Below are 10373 nucleotides of genomic sequence, written 5' to 3' on the forward strand. Positions count from 1 at the left end.
ATCATTCAAAAATCGATTTCAAATCCGAGTGAACGTTCTAATTTTTATGCAACTCCAATCGCCTCCCTGTGGATCGACCTCTTACGACTACTATTCTTCGAGTAGAACAGGTAAGAGTAAAATTAATTTAACTTTTGTTCGTCGGTTCTAACAACGATCTGTCTAGCATATTTTTAGGTAGACAGGAATCGGACGAACAGCTTCTCCCATCTCCTCATAGGCCAAATTCACGACGGGGAGAAGAAGAGCTCGGGTTCACAGGCCGAATCCCATAGAGCCAGGAGAGAGAAACCTTTTGGGTATTTTGGAAATATTTCCCAAAGGAAGAAATAAAGAAGGAAGGACCTGCTGCTGCTGTGCTGCTGCCGCCGTCCACCACTGCATGGAAGCCTGATCTCTTCTCCGGGGCTGGATGCAGCCCTAACAAAGGAACACGGGTTTTATATTTTATTTTATATTCTTGGGGTTGTATGAACTTATTGTTTTTAATGGATATCTTCTTTTGAATCATATTTAATTTCTGTGATTTTAAGTATGATGTTCGTACAACTGTTCTTCGTGATCACTAGGTAAATATAAGATAGTCCATGCTTAGGGAAGATGCGATGTGCTGCCACCTTAGATTAGGGTAGACATTTCATGCCAACTGAAGATGGATTATGCCCAAATTACTTTTGTGAAATTTTATTCGAATGCTTATTAGGCTTGTAGCCAATTTGCATGTTTATCCAAGAATAAATTGAAAATATAATTAATCCTTGTTCCGATGTTAGTGGTGAATTCCATGCCCTAGGTTCCCCCAAACTGATCATTTTAATTGCATTTCTTATTAAATTGCTTAGTTTAATAGTTTTCACAAATTCTCTTTTTCAAATATTTTTATTTTTAAAGAAAAACAACTGTACCCCAATCCCTGTGGATCGATAGTCAACTTTAAAGACCACGCAATAGCACGCAACTATTTTTGGCGCCGTTGCCGGGAATTGGTAGCATAGTTGTTTTTCTTTTTATTAAAATTTTTTTTTTAAAAAAAAAATTCGTAAAGTAAAAAAAATAAAATAAAAATAGTTTCTATTTTTACTTTCCTTATCTCCTTCTCCTCTCTTACTAATTTTTGATTTTTCTTGGTATCATTTGATCAGGAACCAAAGAGGAAGTTTGGGACATTCAGAAAGGGAATTATTGGCAAAGGAATGCTGTAAAGGTTTGCTTTAAAAATTGCTGAAAAAATTCCTCTTGGTAACATCTGAACATTTCTTATTTAAATTTCCTTGTGTGGTGATTGTTTGATTTTAAATTCAGCAAAAGTGTGAATGCATGCTTGATACACATGCACCAATTAATCCGCACATAGTAAGGGCAATCACCCCAACAAGATAAGAACTGGATTTCATCACCAGATTCTTGCCCAAATTAGGTGAATCAATTCTCACATAGCTATCACATTAATTAAAATCAATTAGACATTGGCCCCTAGGGACATTCGAGCTCAATAGGACGAAGATCACCGAAAGTTGCACCAATTTCGCTCTGTGGCTCAGTTGATGTCTAGGCAAGCTTTGTCCCTTTAAGGGAGACAGTTCATCTGTTCGAGGCAAGTGGTTTTTAAGTGGGACCTTTGCAACGCATCGTGACCCCCCCACTTACCTGGGAGCTTACCTGGTCAACTAAGTTCATTAGACCGGATTGGAGGCTTAGGTGCCATCTTCAAATCAGTTAGGAGCTGTCTAGTGATTTTAGGGCAAATACAAGGATTTGACGTGTTTTCTTTTAGTGCATGCTTGACTTGACTGATCAGAAGAGTATAACTCCGTGTCCGACAATCAGTCTTCCACAAATTTTCTTCCTTGGAGAACCCCGCATAAACCGGTATAATTTGATAAGGATGCATTGCGTCTGGCTGAAGACGTTAAACTTAGCGCTTGTTGGGAGGCAACCCAATTCTCGTTGGTTATTTTTGCATATTTTCTTGTCGCATTTTTTTTTTATTTTCTTAACAGGATCCCTCATATTACTGATGCAACTACGGTAAAATGCTTCTATCCTCCATATGCATCATATTTTCATAAAAAATATATAAAACAATAAAAATAATAATATAATATTTAAAAAAAATTCATCAAAAAAAAAACATTGAGGACAATGTCTGATCTAGGTTGGGGGGTATAGGATTCAAATTTTTGAAGAAATTTTTCACATTTTCACATTTTTAAGTGAATTTAAAAAAAAAGTGAATCTCAAAAAAAAAAAAACAACCTAATTTCTATGCTTTAGTGCTGAAATGATAAACACACAAAGTATATAAAATCTAAAAAGCCAAATAACTAGTCAGGAGTAAGTCAATTTGAGTTCTTTTTATTAAATATTCTTTTAGCAAGTTGTAAGATAATTTTTACTTTGGAATATCACAACACACATGACCTGCACTTCTAAGGATTAGGTTCAACATTATGTTACTAAGTCTAGTAGCAACCTTGAGTCCTGATGAATCATTCCTATCTAATTCACTATTATCCCGTATTTACTGTATAAAAAAAAAAGTGAATTTAGTCAGGTACATCGAAAAGGGCTACCTATCGTCAAAGGTCAGCAGGCTTGTAATGAGGAACCCGAGCATAGGTCCGTAGGAGAGTCTTGATGCCCAACACCTTACGCCATCTGGTGTGGGAGTGTTGACTGAGTGCTCGCTACACGGAGGAATCATTACAAGAGTAAAAGTGCGTAATTTATAAATCTCAAAAAAGAAAAAAAAATAATATAATATTGACCTCGAAAAAGTTGATAGTGTGAAAGCCGTCGTTGTAAAAATTCGAGTAAACTAGAATATTACAGATAAAGCCCATGAGGTATTAAAGTAAATATCCACAACTCTCGAAATCCTGCAAGATAGGATAATTTTGAATCAGCGATTAAGTCTTATCTGACCAATTCTTGGAAACTACTAGTTTTAGCAGTATTTTGGAGAATCTAAAGCCTTAGCTTGTGTATGGTCCAGATATCACCGAGCACCCAAGTATAAATTAGCCTTACAACTCTCTAACGGAAACTTAATGACTTCAACTTAAGTTGCATCTTGACCTAGGATTTGGGCTGACTTAGTAATTAAAACTTTGTGTGCTTTTGAAATTATTAGCACTTATGCATTTGAAATTAGATTTTATAAAACAATAAAATAAATACTTTCGACAGCAGTTTGTGGGTATCTGAGCCGGAAACCCTCACGAGACAAAACTCGTCCTCTAGGGCCACCTAGGGGTTTAAAGCCTTATTGCATACGGTAAATGCAATCGCGATTCCTGCGAAAGTGAGTTAGTTTTTTATTTTATTTTGCTCGAGGACTAGCAAAATGTAGGTTGGGGGTGTGATAAGTGCTAAATAATGCATAAATTAATATCTTTTTCATAGCACTTATCATCATTTTAATGCACATATTTTATATTTAAACATGAAAAAAATAAATGTTCCCTTTCATCATTACATTTTAATAAAGTATTAAAAATAATTCAAGTTTGATTTTTTTTATTGGTTCCATCTAATGTATGCAGGTCGAATCAAATTCATCTGGAATGACCCCTGAACCCAAATCACAAGCACCCTATGAATCAGGTCCTCTTAGATTATGATTCAGCCTCTCAAACTCACTCTTTAGCTTGTGTGCACGCCGTTCACAGAGCCACATCTAAACCTTTTTATCCACCTAGCCATCCCAAGTTCATGCATTCCGACATCATACATAACCAAGATCCCAACATTCCAGCTCTCCCACGTTTCCTCCGCATCCGTTTCTTCTGCACATCCCGAGTCCCAACGCCCACGTCTTCTCCACGGTGAAATGGCTGCAGCTCATTTTGTCCTAGCTCCCGGCTTCAAAACAAAGCCAACTACATCCGGATATCCTGCTGCCAGCTAGGATAGCATCCCGAACAACCACCCAGTTGCTTCTTCTTCCGTTCATCTTCATCCCGTGAGCCGTATTCAGCCTCATCCGGATCACATCCACAAACGGAATCTCCTGTTTCGAGATCACATTCAACCGAATCCAGACTTCATCCGGATTTGCTCCCAGCTCCTCTGTTCTCAGTCGTATCCATCATTTTCAAGTCTCCCGTGTCTTCACCGCAGCCTTCCTCCCAGCTCACGAATCCGTCCGAGTTCATCCTTATCCCACGACCAGCTAGGATTCAACGTCATCATCCCGGCTTCACGAATCTATAGCAACACCCTCCTGCACCCACGCTCTCATATCCAAACTTCCCTTTCTTCCGGATCGTTCTCACATTCATTCCGTTTATAACTTGATCCCATGGAATCCCCTATTTCGGAAACAGAACACAGGCATCTTTCCACTCCGTGGATCACTCCCTTCCAAGTTCATCGCAGCGTCCGTGAGTATCTCCTAGAGTCTTCGAATCCAGCTCTAACTTCTACCGCGTCCGGATCTTCCGCGGCCATCAAATCCCATCTCCATCCAGCCGCTTTCATCCTTATCCCCTGCTTCAAAGATAGAGTCCATCTTCCTCTCTCCCACTGCATCCAGCTCACGGTTCATCAACCTTCCGCGTCCATTCCGTGATTCATGCTCATCTCATCCTAACCTCCTTCGGAATCTACCCACCTGCCATCCTTCAACGGATCAGAACTGCAACAGTTTGCAGATCAAGCCTCCAGCTCATGCCTTATCCACCCGTTCGGAAGAGCCACAAGGAAGAGAGAGAGAGAGAGAGATAGGCTGCCTATATAAGGGAGGACTTCTGATCAAACGGAGGCATTCCTCCTCTTCCCCAGGAGGGGAGGGGGCTGATCCCATTCCTTCTTCCCCCACCGGGGGGGGAGGCTTCTCCCATCTCCTCAGAGGCCAAATTCACGACGGGGAGAAGAAGAGCTCGGGTTCACAGGCCGAATCCCATAGAGCCAGGAGAGAGAAACCTTTTGGGTATTTTGGAAATATTTCCCAAAGGAAGAAATAAAGAAGGAAGGACCTGCTGCTGCTGTGCTGCTGCCGCCGTCCACCACTGCATGGAAGCCTGATCTCTTCTTCGGGGCTGGATGCAGCCCTAACAAAGGAACACGGGTTTTATATTTTATTTTATATTCTTGGGGTTGTATGAACTTATTGTTTTTAATGGATATCTTCTTTTGAATCATATTTAATTTCTGTGATTTTAAGTATGATGTTCGTACAACTATTCTTCATGATCACTAGGTAAATATAAGATAGTCCATGCTTAGGAAAGATGCGATGTGCTGCCACCTTAGATTAGGGTAGACATTTCATGCCAACTGAAGATGGATTATGCCCAAATTACTTTTGTGAAATTTTATTCGAATGCTTATTAGGCTTGTAGCCACTACCAGAAAACACGCGTATAGTGACGGAAAATTAGTGACGGACCGTTATCAGTCACTATTTGTGACGGATTAGTGACTGACAGAAATTTGGTCACCGTGGTGTAAACTTAGTGACAGATTAGTGACAGGCCGGTCACAGAATGCGCGGGTAGGATGGGCGCCAAAACTTAGTGACCATTGTAGTGACGGAATATCTGTCAGCAAAATGATAACCGAAATTGCAAACAGACAGTGACAAATTCAGCCGTTACAAATATCGTAACCTAAGTGTTTATAAATTTTTAAAAGATTATTTTTGGCAGTGACGGATTATTGACAAAAATTTCCGCCACCAAATTTAAATTTTAATTCCAAAAATATTAAAAATATTATTTTTGAGTAATTCTAAATTAAAAAAAGATAAAAGGAGAAAAATCCAAAATGAAACTAAGTGTGTCCGCCGTCCCGCCCAAATTCCTTCGATAACCCAAATTTCAATCGTTTTCCAGAAAACTCAAATTTTCTCTCTTATTTTCAAATCTCATGGTGTCGATTATGATCCATTTGCATCCCTACTGCTGCTTTATGGGATTGGATTTTGGAAGAAGGTCTGGGATTTTTTTTTTTGTCCTCGTGAGTGGGGAGCTGGGAGACATCAAGTTCGGTCCAATCAGCCTTATAGATAAAAAATAGTTTGATATGAAATTTGGCTTGCAGACCGACTTACCTCATCACTTCCCCATCAGCCCGGTCGAACTTAAAACATTGGCTTCGTCCCAATTGGAGGGTTAGGGCTTCTGGCATCGTCGCTTCCCCTTTCTTGTCTCCCCTCTCCTCTCCTCCACCTCCGCCCTCTCCTCTCCGGCTCCCCCTTGCCGACCATTTGTGCCTCCCCGTCGACGGTGACCACGGCTACATCACGCCCCCGGATCGGCCGATCCAACTCTCACCCGGGACGAGATCATCACAGCTACATCACCCCGTTGACGCCCCCCAACTTCTTGCTCGTCGGCTAGGGTTTTCAAAACCCACAACTGGTTCTTCCCCGAGCGAGGTAAACCCTAACCCCGTTTCTTTTTACCCCATGATAACAAAATAAAAGAAACGAAGAAGAGGAAGAGGAAGGGGGAAGGAACTTACCGAGGGTCTCCGCCTGTGGATCCGGCGCCGCGCTTGATCGCCGCCGTGGCCGCAGTTGTCGACGGCCGCGCTAGGGTTCTTCTTTCCCTCCTATCCGGGTTCTTTTCCTTCCCCTGCTGCAGGTAGGCAAGGCAGAGAGGGTCATTCCTCCCCCCTCTGCTGCGGGTAGTCCAGTCCCGATTGGCATTCTTCCTTCCCCTATTGGTCGCGTTCTCTATGATGTTGAATTTTGTCCTCAAGGTCTCTCTCTCTCTCTCTCTCTCTCTCTCAGTATAGAGCTTATCCCTTCTTTTCCCTCTTGATTTTTGGGGTTTTCTTCGTTTTCTCCTGATATTATGTGGTAGATTTTATAATGGTGGTTAGGATTTGCGCTACATGTACTAAGGTTAGGGTTTTGGGTTGCCCTGATCTTGAAGTTGCCGGATCTGGCTGTAGCTATATGAATAAAGAGAAGAGGGAAGAAAACTGGTCGGCTTGCTCTCCTTATTGTTGGCAACCCGCTTACCAAGCTTCCCACATTAATTTGTTCTTAAAATGTAGCTTCCTATTTTATTCTTTTTTATTTTTTGTGAGAAAGGCAGAAGAAGGAGATGGTGCATGTGTTAGCCATTTTTAGAGGACCTTCTCACACATCAAGAGCTATCTATTTTCTTTGATTTTTTAATGTTTTTATTAATTTTTCAAAGTGATGATATCTCGGCCATTATCCAGGCAAGCTGCTTTTTAATTGCTGCAGATTGTGTCATCAATGCCTACATCTGAGTCTTATTTTCTTTTAATCTGTCGCTCTATTGTTCCATGCTGTTCTCTACAATCTCTCTAATTACTTTTTTGGTTGTGTATTGCTATGAAACTTTTTGGCCCTCCTATGTTTTGGACTTCACACCTAAGTGCAACCAGTTTGATCTGGGATTATGGCTGCTATGCCACCCAAACAATAATGGATATTTTTCAACTGTTAATTTATGTCTCCAGAAAATCAATAGTAACTTAACATATTCAATTTTACCATCAAATTAGAATGAGGTTGCAGAGCTTAATTACTGTAGAAAGAGCTTTATAAAAATTTTAAGTAGGTGATAGATATGTCTTTACCCTGTTGCTGATCATCATAAAGATTGAAAACATATGGTCCTGGTATTTTGGATTGGGCTTTCAATCTCAGGATCGAAACGACACAAAGTCTTGTACTGTAGCAAATTCTTGTATTTTGGATTGAACAGCCTCATTACTTGCAGCGTTCGAAGCGGCAATTTCTTCTAGGCGCTTACATACAACTTCACGTTTTGACTTAATCTCCTTTTCTTTAGATTCATCTTCTTCAAACTTCTTCAAGCACTCCATGAATAGCCCAGGATCATGATCAGAAAATATCTTACGAACATTTAGCGTGAGGCTCTGAACAGCTTGGTTCCAGTGAGACTTTGTATTTCTCTCCAAAGCAGGGAAGATAATTGGTAAAATCGCCTTACAGTTTTGTTTGATTAAGTTTTCAATATGACCATTGTTCCATAAAAATAACGCTCTCTCTGCAACCTGCAAAAGGACCACAAGACCGAGTTAGATGAGATTGTAGAAGATGTCATAAACTCAAATTTCTACAATGAAACTCAATCAACTCAATGCTCGGCCAATGTTGAATCCAATTCATAGTGAGATGAATCATGATCATGGGATACTCCCTTTTGGTTTTGGTTTAAATATGGATGTTGTTATAGTTTGGGACTTTTTTTAGTTTTGCTTTGACTATGGATGTTGTCATTGGTTATTGTAATTTCGGTTAATAATTTCAGCTTCTCAGATATGCCCTCATCTAATGTCACTCTTAACTTTTGCTCATGTTTTTATATTTCTGTAAGTAACTATGAACTGAATTGTAATGCTTTCTTTTTAACTTCAGATGGGATATACTTTGCTAAAGGAAACAGGTTAAGAGAAACAAAAAGGGGCAATGCTCTCTCTCTCTGTTTTTTTTTTGCCCCTCTGATGAATGGAATGAAATAGGTTAAAGGAAACAACAAGGGGCAATGCAAAAGCAAAGGGTCAAAGCATACTGCTGGCTTTCTATCTGAACGAGTACAAGTTCTTATTCCGACTCCTTCCCGGTTGACAGAGTTGAAGTCATTTATGTGAGTCCATTGGAATCATATACTGACGACATTTATATATGTCTCTTGTATTCTGGAAAGAGAGATGCTGAATGAAAAGCTTTCAGCAGAACACTTCCATTGTTTTGTTTATGCATATGACTGGATGAGGCTCTAGCTTGTATTTTTCTTTTATTATGAGCCAATCAATGTACCAAATGTACCAGATTATTGGAATGTGACCAGTGACAAAATTTGGTTGCTGAATTGTTTACCAAGTATTGTGACGAGCTAATATAAACTTAGTGACAGGATTTTGGTTTCTAAAAATTGATTTTGCTCCGTAAGTCAGTAACGAAATTAGTGACAAATTTAGTGACAAAATTTGTGACCATGTCTGTGATGACTAAATCTATCACTAAAGGTTGTGACAAATCAGTGACCAAATTTGTGACCGAATTCTGTGACAAAATCTGTGACCAAGTTATCTTCGTCACTAACTCAATGACTAGTTAGTGACGGGAAATACGTAATTTCTTAAATATTTAATTTTGGATTTGTAACGGCTTAGTGACGGCGGTTCTGTCACGGAGTTTAGTGACGGGAATCGCCGCCGTCATTGAGAATTTAGTGACGCGTGTTTTTGTAACTAATTTCGTGACGGGAGCTCCGGTCACAAATTCCGTATTAGTAACCGGAAACGCGGTATAGTGACGGGAATCTCCGTCACTATACGCGTGTTTTCTGGTAGTGAGCCAATTTGCATGTTTATCCAAGAATAAATTGAAAATATAATTAATCCTTGTTCCGATGTTAGTGGTGAATTCCATGCCCTAGGTTCCTCCAAACTGATCGTTTTAATTGCATTTCTTATTAAATTGCTTAGTTTAATAGTTTTCACAAATTCTCTTTTTCAAATATTTTTATTTTTAAAGAAAAACAACTGTACCCCAATCCCTGTGGATCGATACCCGTAATCACTATCCTACCAGATACGTGCTATTGCGTAGTCTTTAAAGTTGACTATCAGGGGCCAGATGTCAGGGTGTGGGGCACCTCGAGCCAGACCAGTGTCAGGTTGGGAGACATCACGCGCGCCATTCAGCCAGGGCATGAGCCGGGGCCGGACTGCACCTGGATTTGGAGGTCCGGACTTCATCCGAGGGTTGCTCTCTTTCTATGGAAGGTGTTCTGGAACCGACTTCCTACGAGAGCAGAGCTGAGCAGGCGAGGTTGGGGGGTTCCAGCTGAGTGCGGGACGTGCGGAGCTGAGGAGTCAGCGGACCATATGCTCTTCCAGTGTACATGGGCGCGGACGACATGGCAATGGGCTGGATCCCGCGGGGGGCCCGGAGTGAGCGGCTACAGTTTCTCAGGGTGACACGGCAGTGGTTAGCCAGTTTACGGACCCGCGAGGAGGGCATTAGAGCTACTTGCACGGCACTTCAGATCTGGCTGGCAAGAAATGCCCGCACTCTCGGTGAGCGCAGGGTGTCACCGAAGTTTGTGGCAGAGCTCGCTCGAGCACAGGCCTTGGAGATCAGACCCGCCTTTCTTACAGATAGACCTTTGACAGCTCGGGACACCTGGGGTTCCCCCCTGCTTCGGCAGCTTCCCAGTTGGTGTTTTTCACCTGGGAGCCCCCACCCCTGAGCTTCCTCAAGGTCAACTTCGATGGGTCGGTTCTGGATGGCGGCACGCGAGGCGGTGCAGGCTTTGTCATACGAGGCCCACACTTCAGGGTAGTGGCCGCAGGTGGCTGTCAGTTGTTTGATACATCGGTGCCTGGAGCAGAGTTACACGCCGCCTGGGTAGGCC

At 41.4% G+C, this 10373-nt stretch overlaps 1 non-coding gene across 1 annotated transcript; it reads left to right on the top strand.

Annotated features, from left to right (window-relative positions):
• Positions 1 to 6894: 6894 nt before the first annotated feature.
• Positions 6895 to 6989, top strand: LOC120104852 (small nucleolar RNA snoR109). Its single transcript, XR_005507208.1, has one exon. It is a non-coding gene; the product is annotated as a small nucleolar RNA snoR109 (small nucleolar RNA).
• The last annotated feature ends 3384 nt before the right edge of the window (positions 6990 to 10373 follow it).

Source organism: Phoenix dactylifera, chromosome 9, assembly GCF_051530095.1.
Source record: "Phoenix dactylifera cultivar Ajwa chromosome 9, Ajwa_hap1_PhDact_Kaust_v1.1, whole genome shotgun sequence".
In the NCBI taxonomy this organism is placed as follows: Eukaryota; Viridiplantae; Streptophyta; class Magnoliopsida; order Arecales; family Arecaceae; genus Phoenix; species Phoenix dactylifera.